This window comes from Rhinolophus hipposideros (genome assembly GCF_964194185.1).
Source record: "Rhinolophus hipposideros genome assembly, chromosome: 9".
Taxonomy (NCBI): Eukaryota; Metazoa; Chordata; class Mammalia; order Chiroptera; family Rhinolophidae; genus Rhinolophus; species Rhinolophus hipposideros.
Window position 1 is genome coordinate 19370622 of NC_138055.1, and position 18304 is coordinate 19388925.

Genomic DNA, 18304 nt, shown 5'->3' on the forward strand with positions numbered 1-18304 from the left:
CAGATGAGTGCCCTATTCAAGGCACCTAACTATTAGTCATTATGTACGAAAAACAGTCTCAACTTTGAGTCTGGCGTTTAAGGTCATCCTCATTGGATAGACTTTTACAGTTGATGTCCTATCAAACCCCTTTAAATCTCAAATTGGTTTAGCCATCATTCACTGATATGCTTTATGAGCCTGTACTTTTTCCTCAAGACTCTCTTCTCCCTGAGCACAGTATCCATGGACAATCAGTTCCATTCCTAAGACTTTACTTACCACCAATGTCCAGATAATTCTAAAAATATAACTTCATCCTAGATCTATCTTTGTAAAGCAAGACGCTTTTTCCATGCAAATGTTCCACATATACTTCAAACCCATCACTCTTCCCCAGTCTGCTTCTTTTCCCAAAGTTCCCATGCCAGTGAAACACTGCTATTTTTTTCAGTCATCCAAGCAAGAAACCTGAATCTCGACCTTGTCTCCATTCTCTCCTTACGGCATTTCCACACCCTGCTTTTTATTATTTGTGACTTCATATTATTTCTTCTTATCGCAACAAGAATTTAAGTGAAGTCAGGAAATGTGTCATGTTTATCATTAAATCTCTACTGCCCAAATCAGTACCTTACACGCACAGGTTCTTAACATGTGCTAGCAAAAAGAAATGATAAATCCATTTCTTATGTATTCATGATCTTCACAGATATTATTTTTTTAAATAATACTCAAAATGTTTAAATGAATGAAATTAAACAAGAAACACTGAAATAACAGCATTTGTGGTTCTACATTGAAGAAAATCCACTTGGGAAAAACAAGGCATTTACGTCAGTCTGACTCACTGTACCTATGTGTCAGTTCCACCGTGTAAGTGGGTGGGGCTGACAATGGAAGAGATTTTGCAAAAATGTCAGCCTGTGGTGCTTAACATTGGAAGGATGCTTTAATAGCTCTATTCTCACCACCAGCAACCCCCACAGAACAAACAAATCAAGAATTTGAGGATCTGCTGAAGGACTATCAGCAGTCTTCTGATATTTGTTCTATGGTTGGATGCTTAAAATCTCTATTACTTTCTTGTGGCTGCTGTAACAAATTACCACAAACAGGGTGGCTTAAAATAAAAACAATTTATTCAGTCCAAAGTTCTAGAGGCCAGGAGTCTGAAATCAGTATTACTGGGCCAAAATCAAGGTGTGGACAGGACCTCCCCTCTAGGGGCTCCAGCACGGAATCTGCCCCATGCTCCTCGAGCTTCGGAGGCCTGCCTGCCGGTCAGCATTTCTTGACTTGTGACATCCCATCATTTCTGCCTCCATAGTCATATTGCTTCCTACTCTTCTGTCTGCCAAATATCCCTCTGTCTCTCTTATAAGAATACATGTGATAGCCTTCAGGGCCCCCTCAGGTTACGCAGGATAAATCTCCTCAGCTCGAGATCCATAATTTAATCGCATCTGCAAAAATCCTTTTCCCAAATAAAGTAGCATTGACAGGTTCCAAGGATTAGAACCTGACACCTTTGAGGGTTGTTAATTCAGCCAGCTGCAGAAGCTGATGTCTCATATAAGTGCTTCCTTAAAGTAAATGCTCAGAAAATTGCTGTTTTTGTTGCTGCTACTATTGTTTGAGACCCCAAATTTTGATCCAGGGTTTCTGGACAAACATAAGAAAATCCCAAAAAATTCACTCCTGCCAGTCTTTGAGTCCTAAGAGTAAAAGATTAGGGAATTCCAAATTGAGTATTTGTCCAAAATGTCCAGTCTTGTATTGGTGAAGTTGCCTGCAATCATTGTTAACTACTCATTCATTTTCTTCTATCCATTCTTTGTGCGTGTGGTGTGTATGTAGTTACTTTTGATTGCGAGCCAGAAATATGCCTCGTACTTAATTCAAGCATATGAATAGCAGCTCATCTCCAGGCTGATGGGTGGGTGGGCACACAACGTTGCAACACATAATATTGTGCTTTAATTTGTGAAGTAGAATATTAGCTTCATTCCTGAAACCGCCTTATGAAAGGGAAAAGGTCTGAGTTAGCTACTGAATTTAGCACTAGGCAATGTATGGTCAGTCAGTCTTTCAGGAAAGGGTGCTATATAAAGCTGCGTAATAAAAAATTTTACTGCACTAAAGGGTTCTCGTGTGCAGCATAACCAACCCCATTTCTTAGTGAGATATGTCCATGAACAAAAGAAAATTTTCAAACGTTTTAGTGTTATAAAGTCATCCACATATAGAATTTTTATATATCTAAGCTAATGTATCATATACTGCATTCAGATTTCCCAGACAACCACTAGACCTAGATTATGTAATAATCCAAACAGATATTTGAAAAGATAGCTTTGTCTATAATTCAGTGTTTCTGTATTTCAATCCCAGTACGTATCAGTTTAGAATTTGGGATTTTTCTCTACAAAGTTCAGTTGCATCTTCTACTTAAATCATGGTTATTTAAAAATCCCTTGTATCTAAATGTTTATTTTTTAACATCTACTGTGCAGAAAAACTAAAGATAGGAGTAAAGACAAATTTTAACCACAATAAACACAAGATGTCTTGGGTGAAACATTTAGATGAGCAGTAGTAGTAGTAGCTACACTTTCTTGAGCACTTACTCTGTGCCACACACTACGTCTCTGTGTGTTTAGCTGACAATACAATCACCACAACCCTGTAACATCAGTACTGTTACTATCCTGGCATTTCCAGGTAGTAAAGTGAGGCTTAGAGAAATTGAGTGGCTGGTCCTAATGAGGAGTCGATGGAAACTTTCTGAGTCTGTCCTGAGCCAGCACCCTAAAGCAGCTACCATGTTTCCCCGAAAATACGACCTAGCTGCACAATCAGCTCTCATGCGTTTTTGGAACAAAAATTAATATAAGACCCGTTCTTATATTATAGTAAAATAAGACCGGGTCTTACATTAATTTTTGCTCCAAAAGATGCATGAGAGCTGATTGTGCAGCTAGGTCTCATTTTTGGGGAAACACGGTATAGTGTGCACTGTATAGACAATACAAACAGGGTGTTACAGGATCACCTGTGAGGAAGTGATTAGGTTTGCTTCTTGAGATCAGGGGATATTCCAGAAAAGAAGTGCCTATGATGTATTTATTTATTTATTTATTTATTTATTTATTTATTTATTTATTTATTTATTTATTTTCCAGGTACAGTTGACATTCAATATGATTTTATGTTAATTTCAGGTGTACATCATAGTGGTTAGACACATAATTTATGCAGTGATTCCCGCTCCCTCATTGGTCTGGTACCCACCTGGCAGTGTATACAGTTGTTGCAACATTACTGACTGTATTCTCTATGCTGAACTTTATATCCCCATGACTATTTTGTAACTACCAGTTTGTATTTCTTAATCCCCTCACCTTTTCCCCCCAGCTCCCCAGCCCCTCTCCCATCTGTCAATCATCAGTTTGTTTTCTGTATCTGTGAGTCTGTTTCTGTTTTGTTTGTTCATTTATTTTGTTCTTTAGGTTTCACATATAAGTGAGATCATGTGGTATTTGTCTTTCTCTGTCTGATTTATTTCATTTAGCTTACTACCCTCTGGGTCCATCCATGTTGTCACAAATGGTAAGATTATATTCTTTTTTATAATATTCCTTTGTATATAGGTATCACATCTTCTTTCCTTATGATGTATCTTTGAGGCTACCAACAGCAACACTATTTAGGAGTATTTACTATGTGTCAGGTGTTATTCTAAGACTTTACACATATTCAACTCTCTCGACCCATACAGTAATGCTGTGCAGTGGAGGCGATTGGTATCCCCATTATAATAATGAAAATATTGAAGGACAGAGAGGTCTAGTAACTTATCCATGGCCACACGGCTAGGAAATAGTAGAGCCAGGATCCCCACCAAGGCAGTGTGGCTTCAGGGCCCTTATTGTTGACATCTGTGCTGAGAGCTGAACGAATGTTAAGCATTAACATTTTGAAGTCATAGCTATTACTGTAAATATTTTGATTTATTCTATTGTTCAACAATCATCACAGATAAAAATATTGCCAACTTAGAATGATCAGATGATCAGAATCATTTAACCTCTCTGATTTTCAATTCCCTACTCAGTGAAATGAAATGATATCTTGTCTGCCTACCATAAAGTTTGTGTGAAATTTCAATATATACACATGTGAATTCATTTCAAATTGCAAAACATGTGCAAAGTATTACAGACCTATAATCACTCCACTAATGAGACATAAAGAGAAAAATGTTTTAAAGTCCAAAAACATGTTTAGGGAGTTGGAAAGATAAAAATTAGAGTGCATGGAGGGAGGTGATTGTAAATGGAGCTGAAGGTCAGCGTTTCAAGGATCTTGATTGCCATGTGAAGAAGTTTCTTAATTAGAATATGAGAATAAACAAAATCTCTGACCGTAACAGACATGCGATCTTATTTATTCTTTAAAAATAACAGTTTGGGAAATAATTTGGAATGAGAGAAGCTGGAAAACAGGAAGTTCAGTCAATAACCTCCTACAAAAGTCTGGTTGATAAAGAGTGGAGGCTGGACAACAAGCAGCATGATATTGGATCAAAAGAAAGGAAAAAATCCAAAACCTTGCAGGGGTAAAATAAACCTGACTCCATGTTGTGGAGATTGAAGAAAGAGAACTAAAGGTATTCAGAAGTTTTGTCTTGGCAATTGAATATGTTTCAAGAAATGGATCTAATCATATTTTTTTAGCGTATCCATCCATTTGACAAATGCTTATTGAGTACCTCCTAATGCTAGCACTGTGTCAGTATCACTATTAGCTGTTATCATTTTAATCCTTATTGACAACTTTTTCTTTAATCCATTTATTCAAGAAGTATTTTGAGCACTGTGTTTTGTGCCAGGTAGAAATTAGAAATGAAGAAACACCTGGACGATATAAGTAACAGACCCAACGTGACAATCGAAAATATACTCAAGAGAGTCAGGAGTCTAAACTTATTCATCTGTGTCTTTCTACTCACCCCATTTGTGTGGCACAGATACTAGGTTTCGTTTCAGACACGTTAAGTTTGGGGATTCTGTAGGAAATTGGCAATGCCGATTTCACACTCAAGAAAACAAAATCGAGACATAGAATTAGTCCTCAGTCCTATACTGGTCATGACTCAAGGCTTATCTGGTTCTAAAATCTTACATTCAAGGGGGTGAATTGCAATATATTCTGAATATACTGTCTCCAAGAGCCAACTAAATTGTGAAATAATCTAATGCATACCCCGAGTTCCATATAAGGTTTCATTTTACCTACTTGACCAGACAGAAAATTATCTCCAATATCTGTGAATCCTGTGATGGTGGGTACTGTAAATTACTTACCTTATCCCAGCATCTGTAACAGTGCTTGGTATATAAGGTGCAACCAACAAATGTCTGGTGAATGAATGAAAGACTGAATGAAGAAATAAGTGAAGAATTAAAGCAAACAGGATGTTGTAGAAAGAGCACATGGGTGGAGGGAGGAGAATTAAATGTCTTAAAATTATGTATGTGATCCCTATTTACTCATTCTTAAAATGATGATCATAATGCCTGCTGTACCTACCTCTTGGGGTTGTGTGAGAGTCAGATGAGTTAACTTCAACAAGAAACAAGCATTTATGGTGTATCTATTATGTACCAGGTAGTGTGCCAGGAATAGGGAGATACCAAAAAATGCATAATATGATTCCTGCCTTCAAGGAACTCATAGTGGAAAAATTAATGCAGCTAATAATAATTTCTAAAAAGCAAGGCTATGGTCAATTGGCAAAAGGAAGGAGAAGCCTCTATTTATATATATGTATGGTATCAGGGAAGCCTTAGGAAAGAAGGTTGCCATGGGAGATGTGAAAAGTATGAAGCATCATCCAAATGTAAAATAGTTATATTTTCAAGTTAGTCGTTGTTATCATACACACATTTTAATTATTTTAATTCAGGCATTCCATGGTCTAACTTGTGCACCTAAGCACATTTTCCTAATACCATCAATTCTCACCATGGGCGTTAAGCAAAGGGTTGTGATTTTGATGACAGAATCCCCAAGTTAAAGTTTCAGATCTACTGCAGAGTTGCTTTGCTACCTAATACAGCCATGTTACATGAGCTTTTGTTTCCTCTTCTATAAAGTGGAGTTAATAATGTCTGACCTGCCTAATGAAAGCTAAGATATGAAGGTCTGACAATTACGTTTGCGAACTTGTTGCAACGATGTTACTAACCTTTTTTTGTATCAGAGGGATTATTCATTATGAATTTGTACCAACTGGACAAACAGTTAACCAAGTTTACTATTTGGAAGTGCTGAAAAAGCTGAGTGAAAAACGTAGACGACCTGAACGTTTCGCCAACAATTCATGGCTCTTGCATCACGACAATGCACCAGCTCACACGGCACTGTCTGTGAGGGAGTTTTTAGACAGGAAACAAATAACTATATTGGAACACCCCCCCACCCACTCACCTAATCTGGCCCCCAGTTACTTCTTTCTTTACTTGAAAATAAAGGAAATATTGAACGGAAGACATTTTGACCACATTCAGGACATCAAGGGAAATACGATGACAGCTCTGATGGCCATTCCAGAAAAAGAGTTCCAAAATTGTTTTGAAGGGTGGACTAGACGCTGGCATCAGTGCATAGCTTCCCAAGGGGAGGACTTGGAAGGTGACCATAGTGATATTCAGCAGTGAGGTGTGTAGCACTTTTTCTAGGATGAGTTTGCAAACTTAATTGTCAGACCTCCTAGGTACATTATATGAAAGCACCTTACAAATTTTAGAATGCCATAAAAAATAAGATGTCATGTATAGAAAAAAATGCTAGACTTTGTGAACATGCTTATATCAGCAGTGAAGGGCTACAATTGTTCAATATTTCCAGTAAATCAGTCAAATAATAAATCCTGAATGTATAACTGAAACTTATGGTCAAAATTATTGTCAAGCATGATGATCTGATGCTATTGACACAAGACACATGAGATCATATTACTGCCACCATCATGTTGTTGCCATGGTAACCATAGCAGGCTGGCAAGAAAGCTCCCTGACAGTTGAATTGGAAAGAACAAGAAAACTCAGCCCACTTCCTGCATTAAATGAATTACAAGTACGTGTAAAGAAAGAAAAGAAAAATTGCTAACCCTTAATCAACTGCTTTTATTTTTTTTACTTACAAGGAATACAGAGGAAGTAGGGGACCTCATTTTCCCACACACTGGGTTGCAGCATTTTCATAAGGTTGGAAGGTAGCATTTAGGTACTGGCTCTGGGGGGGAAAAAAAGAAAAAAAACCTTAAAATACACATTAGATTATATAATAGTCTCTCTCAGGCTTGTGCAGTATTAAGCGGCAGCTGAGTCAAACCTCTTTCATGTCTCTGAATTCAGAGCCAAAATAGAAAGCTACGAGGACATTAAGCAGAAGTATCCTTCCAGCCTGAGAAATAGAAATGATGTTTTAAAGAAACACCTTTTAATATTACGTAAGCCAATTAGAGAAGACCTGGAAAATAAAGCTTACTTTCTCTTTCATTTGCAGATCTTTGATACCATTAGGGAAGGACATTTTTAACATACATGCTACACTTAAAAGAGTGACTTTTATGTGGGTAGAGGGAGCATTTCTGGAGTCAGGTTGTCATTTTTAAATGCAGTGCTGTTCAGTCAACATTTTCTGAGCTCTGGCTATGAGCCAGGCACTGAAGACACCAGGTGGATCTGAGACATGGTCCTGGTCCTGATCGTCTTCCGAGGGCACAGACATGCAGGTGACAGCTACCACACGGTACGCTGAGGGCAGTGATGGATGGTGCTTTCTGTGAGTGCCCCTGGAGCACAGAGAAAGGACATCTTCATTCAGGTGGAGAATCTGCAAAAGGCCACCTACAAAAGGAGGTAGCTGAGTCGAGGCCAGAAAAAAGCATAATGGGGTAATCAATACAGTGAAGCAATGGCAGTTTTCATTGTTTTCATCATTTTTTTCCCTCTTGAAGTATTTAAGTTTCAGGAAGCTGCCCCAAAAAAACGTAAAAAGAAATTGTAACCTGTTCAAATAAATCCAATATCCTTATTAAATGACAAAAGTCATTTTCTGAAGGATCATTTTAGTGTTTAATATTTCTCAGAAATGCTATGATTTTTCCAAACCATAGAACAGAAGCTTCCTGCTTTATTTTAATGTATAAAAACAAAATGAATTTCTATTCTTTGCTTTTAAGCTTGGCCAGTAGCACAAAAGAAATGAGCATTAAAAGGGTAAATGAGTAAATGACCTAGAATGATGATAAATATTTTAGAACTCTTCATAATATCATTCTCCAATCAGTGCTTCCACTTCTGTCTCTACAGCAGAAAATGGCAGTTTTCATCCAAGAAACTCCTGGCACAGTTTCTTGGCTGCCTTTGATATCAGGCAGGATGTATTTCTATGATAGAATTTATTCCCAACTGCAGTAGGCTTATCTGATTTTATAGTCGCAATTTTGCACCTTCTTAAAAATCTAGTTTGTTTTCCCTTGAGCCGATAGCACCACTCAGTAAGAGATAATTGACCAGTGCCCCTGCAGTAAGGAGTTCCTCGTGAACTATGCCTTCACTTTCTGTTTCTCATCTGTGTGATGATATCTAGCCAGGTCTCACCTTTTCTGTCAGAGAACTTTAAAAGCAATGCAAAAAAGACCACCTAGATAAATAGCGATGATGTGGGCACCTTTCCCTGAATCCAGGGCTGGTTCTCCTTCTTGTATTGATATTTACGGTCATAAATACTGCATGTGACTTCAATTTCTGCTGCAAATGAGTTATCTGAGTTTCGGCCAATGAGTTACCTGCTCTGGGTTTTATTTTCCTTCAGGTAGGGATAATAGTTCTGCACAAGATGGCGGTGTGCATTAATGGAATGAGTGAGTTTCAGAGTGTTTCACCCTGCAAGGGCTATACATAGTGGTCATGACATTGTGGATGGAAGCCATCTGTGCACCTAGAGGATTCCGGAGACTGGTGAAAAATATGCAAAATGCCTGGACTTACAGGTTGACTCTGGAACTTTCCAACTGTGTGACGTTAGTCATGCCACCTTACCTTTCTGTGCCTCAGCTTTCCCTTTTTTAAAATGAGAGAAATGGATAAAGAAATAAATAAATGGTAAATAGCATTAGTATCATTTATACATATTTTGAATCCTAAAAACAATCCTTCAAAGTAGGCAACATGATCTCTATTTCATAGGAGAGGAAACTAAGGATGAAGAATCATCTCCTTACAGATAAAGAATTAAATAAAGAATCCTGAGAAGACAACTTCCCTAGGTATATAGGTAGGAAAATTGTGGATTGGACCTCTATCTTTGGTTTCTGTCTCCAACACCCACGTGCTACCCCACCATTCTCTGCTGCATCCGTTCAGGGCCTGACACTCAAGGAATTCTGTTCATTTATTAACTTGATGTGAATTGAACTGCTGTTATATGTGATAGGCAAGGTAAGCATTAGCTAGCTAAGCCTGCAATAGGAATTACTTCACTTGAACCAATTAGCTTTCTCTGTCTTTGCATAGAAACAGGTGTCCTGACAGAAAATAAAATAGAGACTGGGCAAGTTCTGATGGTTGAAAAACAAGAGGGGAAGGTCCAGAGCTTAGGAAACATTTCCAGCCCAGCGAGAGTTCCCCGGTGAGCCAGGGAGCCACCCTGAGAGCAGGTATCTAAGTGAGAGGAGGAAAAAGCTGAAGACAGACCACCAGTTCACAGTTCAACCTTGATTTCTACCTGCACAACAGAAGGATTGTCCAGTTGATAACAGAAATGACATCCTGGAGGCCATTTTCTCCCCTTTCTCTTTCCCTATGAGTGATCAATGCCATATGTTATATATCACACTCCCTTCTCTTCTGTCCATTCCAGGACTCCAGTTTCTCCCCTGTGCGATCATTTTCTAAAATTCCCTAGAGAATAACCAACCGTATTCTGCTTCTAGAATGTCCTACTGAAAGATTATTCTTTTCTCTTTTCCCCTTTTCCTGTGAAATATCTTTACAGTTCCCTCCTTATCATTTTCTATGTTCTAAACAATGCTTTCTACTCTTTCTCAGCAACCATTTCTCCAATCACCTACCTTCTTATCTGTTCTCTGTATAGGTCAAATCCTATCGGGATGCTCATAAATAAAACTGTCAATCTTAACAGCAAACACAAACAAAATGAAACGAACACTACCTTCTTTTTCTATTTGTCATCTGTCTACTATCTTTAATCTATTTTATTTTTCCCTACATTAGTACCTAACTCGATGACTCTAGTCGCTCAACATTATTCTGTGTTCTTTTGGCTGTACCCCACTCTTTGTCTCAGAGCCCCAATTCCTGAAGGCAATTTTCCCAGATTGCATCATGTTTTCAGTCACTCATTTATTCATTCTTGAAATGTTTATTGACCATCTGCTATATATTAGTTACTACGCTAACTACTGGGGATATTGGGTAGCCTTGAACCGTTTTTGTCCTCAAGGCACACAGTCTAGTTGAAGAGGTAGAGCCCTAGACCACTGGCTAAAATCCACTGTGATCAGTGCATGGAAGTTTGCACAGACTCCTTTCCTGTCATAGTGAGTTATCTTCATGAACTGAAGCTACTGGAGCTACTTCAGAATCATCATCTGCTGCGATGATGCAAAACGTCTGAGTACAGAAGTCATAGGGGTCAGAAACACTGCTCTTGCAGTTATTTGCTTTGTAATCAGGAAAAGGTCATTTGACCTTGCTGAGCCTCACATCTCATCTGTAAGGGACTGGACCAATTCTTTATTCTTTCTATTCTTCCTGGGAGGCTTGGGGAAAGTTTCAATGAGAAATCGAGATATAAAAATAGAGATATCCTTGATCTTAAAAGATGAGCTAAGTTTAATGTCCCTACAGATTAAAAAAAAAATATTCTTTAAATCATTGTGTGTTTTCATTGCTTTCTCCCTCTAGCTTCCGTTCCCTAGATATCGATCTTATTTATCTACTCAGACCTCCTTGTGCCTTTCTGGGAGTACTTTCTTGCAGGAATTCATCTTTTTATTGCAGCCTTAAAGAGGAAGTCCTAAGAAGATTGTGGCTAACCTACAAGTGAGTCTGTGTTAGAACTCACTCAAGTGTACCAGCCTGCATCCCAGCCTGGCAATTCCTGGCAGGCTCAGTTTAGATGCAGAGCTAATCTTATGTAGTTACCAGCTTCAACTGAACCCTCTGAGTATAAAAATTATTAACATTGCATAAGAAATTTCTATTTTTATTATCCCATACCTTGGTCTAATATTACACAAAGGAATGCAAGGGGTTCTTTCTATAAAAATAGATATCCCAAAAGACATTTCTTGTGAAGTCATGGGATGTCAAGTATATCTATCTAACATTTTAATTCATGCTTCATCTATAAGTCTGAAGCAACGTGGTCGAGGCTCCTGATTTATCATCCGGTATTCCGGTTGGCTTCTCTATTCAAGTTTATGCCAGTTTCCTATTCTCATCACTTTTCCAGGGCATCATTACTCAAATAGTTAGGGTGTAGCTGGTACCCTTCCAAAATCAGAAATGGTTCCTAAGAAACCATTGTAGAAGTGGGACAGCGAGTTATGGTCCATTATGTTTTCCAATATGTTAATTTATTTTAATTCCTGAGTTTATTGGAATTATTTCAGCTATTAGAATTATTCCATCATTATCACATAGTGAAGATGGAGGGAACTCTACAGCATGAGCAGATATGTGGATCACTGTTCTTGCTCTAATAGTTATTCTCAAGATCATCAGAGCCAAGCCAGTTAACCTATCAGCCTTTACTATCCAGGGAAATAATAGAACTGAAAGCTAACTTGGAAAATGCTCTCCGGAATACAATTTATGATTCTGACTAGTATTATCAATGAGTCATTAAATTTTCACAATGAAAAGACACCTTTGGAAACTGGCAACAACTTTCAAGGTGCTCCTTGCCCAGCCCTACCACACATGCTGTTTCTGTTGTTTAATTCCGTGGGATCAGCACTTTTAAAATGTTATCTGTTGAGACCTATCCAAGATGTGACTTAGAAAGCTTACATTGTGCTTTAGGGCACTCAAATGTAGGAGGATGAGATTCCTCTGAACTCTGTTCTAATCTTAGATTTTCACAATGAGCTAGTAGTCCTTCAGTCAAAGTTAGCCTTTGGAGCATATCGTGGCCTCTGAGCTATGAGTACTTGTAATCCAGGCCTGTTTAGCTTTTCTAGGATTTTTTTTCCATTACACCATGATGGTGGCTGATGATGGTAAGGAAGACTTAGTAGACTCTGGGAGTGGAGATACTACAATAAGGGGACATTTCATTATCTGGAAAATAAGGCTGCCAGTCGTCATTAATCCCCTGTCATGCCTGTTGGGCAAATGAGCCCCAGATGATAACATAGAGCATCTGTGCTGAAGTAAAGACCTGCGCCTTGCACAGTCTCCCAGTAAAGGAGCTGTTAAGGAGAATTCCTCACTCCAAGTCCTCACCCACAGCTTGTCTCAGGGATATAAATTTGTCTGTGCAGAGCTGTATCCTCAGAAACCACTTCTCTTCTTGGGGACCAATTCCAAAATTGGGTCTTGATCTGAATCAACCTCCTCAAAAACAGGTCAGCACCAACTCTTTCCTTGACGCTAAGCTCCATGAGAACAAGGGGCCATGCCTGATTTTCTTAACATCTCTGTCTCTAGGGCCTAAAATGGTACCAGGCAGTAGTAGGTAAGATTGTGTTATTTGACTAAAATCCATGCCTCAGAGCAAAGGACTATGCTGTCTGTGACCCTGAATTACGAGTACCTGCAGGACATTAAAGCTACACCACTTAAGGCTTTCCAGAATGGAATCTGCCTTTCTGATTCCTTCGTATTGTTGCTGTCACACTTGTTTTCTATCTCTGAGATGCTTACTATTCCTGCCCCACAGGAACTTACAAACTATAAACGATAGTGTGTACACATGAGAAAATGGGTAACCAAGCAGATGTTGGCATGCTCTTGGGGGCAGTAGAGAGAGCCGAGGCTTGAGTTGTCTTGGGGTTTCTCCTCCAGAATTTTAATGGCATAAAAGTCCTCAATAATCGCTAATTCAATTTCTACTAACTTGGTTTAAGAGCATAAAGAATAGAAATACTTTTCTAGATGGCTTTTCATCTAGATGCACTGGATGAATCTAGGGCTTTGTGTCAAGCTATTGGAAGATTCACAGTTCAAAATGTTCAGATTTCCAAATAAAACCATATACAACCATGTTTGTTTAACAAATATGTACTGAGCCACTACAGTATGCCTGGCACTGGACTCAATTGGGGGATAAAATAATGAGCAAATGACCAAAAGGCTCTCTGCTTTTATGGGGCAAAGAGAGAAACAAATAAGTTACAATGCTACTTAGCCAAAGCATTTAACCCAGTGTGAGTGAACCAACCAAGAAATTCTAGAGGAAGTGATGAAAAAGAACAAGCGAGGCAAAGCTAAGTAAAGATCATAGAAGGACGGACAAAAGAGAGAGAGAGAAAGGATTCCAGGCACAGAATAGCATCGCAGATGTCAAGCAATGTGAGGACACAACTTTCAGGAAACCCCAGGTAATACCATTCCATTCAAAGGAACAAGTCGTTATTTGATATCCGCTGTTTGCCTAACCCTCTGCCAAGTACCATGAAAAGTATAATAGATGCATACTAATATATATGCAGGATATATGAGCTCAGAGGGTGCTCACAACTTAAGACCTGAATTAATAAGAGACGAACATAGGATCAAGTTCCAAAATCAGGCCTAGAGGATGGTAAGTGGTGCTGGAAAAGCAATATCAATATTGCCTGTGACTGATTGTAGAGAAGTGTGTCATGGGATATATAAATGGCAGTCTTTATTGCTATTTGCCATTTAATGTCTTTTAAAAAATAAGATCAACAGATTATTCCTGGACACTTAACCTTGTTCACGACTTACCTAACTATTTCTCTCCTTCTCTCTCTCTCTCTCTCTCTCTCTCTCTCTCTCTCTCTCTCTCTCTCTCTCTCTCTCTCTCTCTCTGTCTCTCTCTCATATCTAATCTGTAACCAAGTTGCCTTTGCTTGACTTTTATCATGTCTCACCTAAACTATAACAAACCTCCTGTTACAAAATAACTAAGTCCTGGGGCTGTAATGCACAGCATGGTGACGACAGTTGATAATACTGTATTGCATATTTAAAAGTTGCTAAAAGAGTAGATCTTAAAAGTTCGCATCACAAGAAAAAAAATTTTTTGAAACTATATTTGATGACTGATGATAAGTAGACACTGTGGTGATCAGTTTGCAATACATACAAATATCGAATCATTATGTTATATACCTGAAACTAACATTGTATATCAAATACACCTCAAGAAGGAAAAAAAGCCCTCTTCTCTATCTGCCTACTTTGAATTTCATTCTTTTCCAAGTCTCCCTCCATTATCTTTTGAAAACGCATATATTAATATTGTTTTCTTCCTAAAAAACTTTGACGGCCCCCAGATTTCCCACATAGTCACGTGACATTTCATCAGCCTGTCATCGGCGCTCTCTCATTCTCTGGTTCCAGGCTGCGTTCCCAGTGTCATCCTCTTACCATTTCACCCTGCCTTCCAGCTGTGACCTTTCATAGATCTGTGCTTTTTTGTATTGTGCCTTCTTCCTGTGAAAGTTCTTTTCACACTGAAAGCCCACTCCTAATATTTATTAGTCTTTATGTACTGGTGTCACATGCAAACATATTAGAATGCCCTACTGGATTTTGCACCCTTAGCAAACAGAGACTGTGTTTTGTTTTGTTTTGTTTTATCTTTATATACCCCTAATTGCTATCTTTGTATACCCCTAGTTGCTAGCAAGCAAGTGTCTAATAAGTATTGAATTAAATTGATGTACTTTAGAGAATATGAATATATATGTGCATATCCATCAATCATCTATCTATCTATCTATCTATCATCTATCTATCTATCTATCTATCTATCTATCTATCTATCTATCTATCTAATCCATCTATCCTCCAGGAACTTGCAGTCCATTAATTGTAGTGGGTAGCTATTAATTATAATACATTGTCACTATTAGAATAGTTGCAAAAAAAATTTACCTGCCCTTAAGGGATTTAATAGCGTAGTAAAGGAATGATATAACAGTAAGTTAAAGAGATAAAGAAGATGAAAAAAAGACAAGATTGTTTTAAAAAGGCATCAGGGTAATTGGTTGGTTGATTGAATCCCTTGTTCTAAAAGTATTCAAAATAGCTTATAAAATAATGTAAAAGACATCAAATAACTTTAAACTGTATATGTAAGATGAAAGCATAACAGAGATAAGGGCTATCACTTTAGTTGGACCTTGAAAGATCAATAGAATTTTGGATATTGCAAGAAAAAAACACTGAGATGTAGGTGGGGACATCAGAAATTGAAATAGAAAGAGACGTTGAGGGAGTTCATGATAGATAACCTCACACCACTCACAATAGGAAAGGATCTTACAAGACTGAGGGTTGTAAAGATAAGATTAGAAACTTGGAGACACTATCAGGGAAGTTTTATGGGAACCCCTCTTCCCCCCAAAAAAGAATTGTCGTACAAGTACAGTCTATCAGTGGTTAAATAATGTGAATCTATAGAGACCTCACCACAGTCGCCGGACATTTTCCGACAGTTTGGCAGCTCAGTTTCAGGAATAGAGACAGCTGAGGAGCTGACATGTAAGCAGTGATGGCAGAAGTAGTGGCAGGGATGGGCTCGGGAGTACAGGTGTCTGTATCCTCCGCCCTCTTCACATCCTTTTTCCCAGGTACGGATGATGGGCTATCTTAGGGTGCCCCACCTGTCTCCACCAGTTTTCCTCCTACTCTGTATCTCAAACTTTCCCTCTCTAGTATTTTTCCTTTCTTCTGCACGTAAACCTGCTTACGTGTCTCCCATTATAAGGAGAAAGAAGAAAATAAAGCAACTCTCCCTTGATCCTGCTGCTCCTCCAGCTGTGCTCCAAATTTTCTCCTCCCTTACTCATTCAAACTTCTCAAAAAGTAGTCTGCATTCACTGTCTCCACTCCTTTCACTTCCCAGTTCGCTTTGATCTGGCTTTTGTTCCCACAGTTCTGAAAGGACTCCTCCTGCGATCCTTCATGAGCTGCTCCATATTACCAAACCAGAGGACCTTTCCACTTCTCTTAGGGTCTCTCTGCCATGCTTAACAGCTGGTTCCCGTCCTCATCTGCGAAACTTTACCCTCTTGGCTTCTGTGACAACATGCTCTCCTCTTTTCTCTCCCTCTTTCCTGGTGTCCGCTGTGGGTGCTTTTATCCATCTCATGGTGACAGCTAGATCCCGATCATCCCGAAATCTATAACTCCAGCCCAAACTTCAGCCTCCTCTCACTGCCTGCTGACACCTCCACCTGGCATTCCCAAAGGCCCCTAACCACATCCAAAACAGAACATGCCATTCTTCCCAACTGCACCTCCAAAATCTCTACCGCCTCCTGAAGTCTGTTTCTCACCTGACCCCTTCACCCTCAGTCACCCAAACAAGAGACCTGGCAACATCCTTGTTCCTCGCCTCCAATTGCTCCTACATTTATCCAGTAAGTCCAGGCAGTTTTAACTCTTTAGTGTTTCTTTAATACAGAACCATCCTTATTACTACAGCCCTAGTTCATTCAGGCCATCATTGTTTCTGGTATTAATTGCTGCAAGAGCTTCTTAAACAGGCTCCAGCTTCTAGCCTCCAGTTTTATCCCTTCAGCTCCGCACTTCAGATAGCCACTGGTCTGTGCTCTCTGAACTGTAAATCCAATCATCTTTCCAGGCATTCATTTCCAGGCTGCAGGGAGCTACAGGATGAAACTCACTTTGCGACTTAGTGATTCTAGGTTTACAAGGCTCACTACTTGGTCTTTCTCACCCTGTGTCTTCAGCCTGATTACTAGGGGGCTGCATGTTGGTTTGCACTCTCACTACATTGTTTCTTGTCTCAGCGTCTTTGTTCATGCTATAACCAATCCGTACAAGGCCCATCTCTCCCTGTCTCTACCGTTTTCTATATCCTGGCTAATGTTGACTCATCGGTTAGTAGGAAACAAAGACATCACCCTCCTCAAAAGGTCTTTCCTGATCCATGCCTATGAACTTTTCAGGAATCTTTTCTCTGTGTAGCCATAATTATTGCACTTGCTGTCATAAGGAGATAATTATACATTTATGCGCCTTCTTCCTCCCCGCCTCCATCCACACCCTCATTGACTTTGAGCTCCTTTAGGAGAGAGAACCTCTTAAGCACTTTTGGATGCTCAGTGCTTAACAAAGTATGTGCAGCATGTAAGCCTTCAGTAGATGTTGTGAAACGATATGTGAGTGAGTGAGATAACGAGTGACTGAATGAATGGATGGATAGAAAAATAAATAAATAAATAAATAAATAAATAAATAAATAAATAAATAAATAAATAAAGGAGCCCCAGAAGACCAGGCAAGTTACAATATTTCTCATTATCCTCATATATTTGAAGACGCCCCACAGGATTACAAATGGAAAGTATATCTAGTTAACATCTAGTGAAGCACCATCTGTGTTAGGGTTAAATGACCTTCATAGTTTCCAAAGGAATGGCCCCCATTTCTCTTACCCTATGGGAAGGAACAGATAAAATTACAGGTAGCTAGATAGAGCGTGAGCTGTTTAATGGGTCAGCCCAGCTCTGCTCCCTCACTGAGCTTACAGATCTGATGCAGGTGTATCTGTGGAGTGAGGCAGTGATCAGGTGATTATACAAAACTTGCATGCTGGGAGCATACCCAGGTACGTAATTTGTGAGACCTAGTGCAAAATAAAAACGTAGGGCCCCTTATTTTAAAAGCAAGGTAAAAGTACCACTAAAATTACATGTAAATCTTCTCCCTTTCTTCCTCAGTCTTTTTCTGGACTTGCCACAGTGTTTTTAATTTACTATTTAATGCCCTTAGTAAAGAAAAATTAAAATTTTATGCGATTAGCATGAATTTTGCCACTTTTTATATTCTGCGATGTCAATTTTAAATGCAAAATTAAAATAAAATAATAAATAAATAAATAAATAAATAAATAAATAAATGCAAATATTAGAATACCTATTAGGTTGGTGCATAAGTAATTGCGGTTTGTGCAATTATTTTTAACCTTTTAAAACCGCAGTGACTTTTGAACCAACATAATAACTCATAGGCAGAATCACCAAAATTACACAATTCCTATTTTGTGACTTTAATCCAAA

General features: G+C 38.7%; 1 protein-coding gene across 13 annotated transcripts in view; it reads left to right on the top strand.

Annotated features, from left to right (window-relative positions):
• ANKS1B (ankyrin repeat and sterile alpha motif domain containing 1B) overlaps positions 1 to 18304 on the top strand; it is a 915638-nt gene that overhangs the window by 574077 nt on the left and 323257 nt on the right. The gene's annotated exons all lie outside the window — the stretch shown is intronic.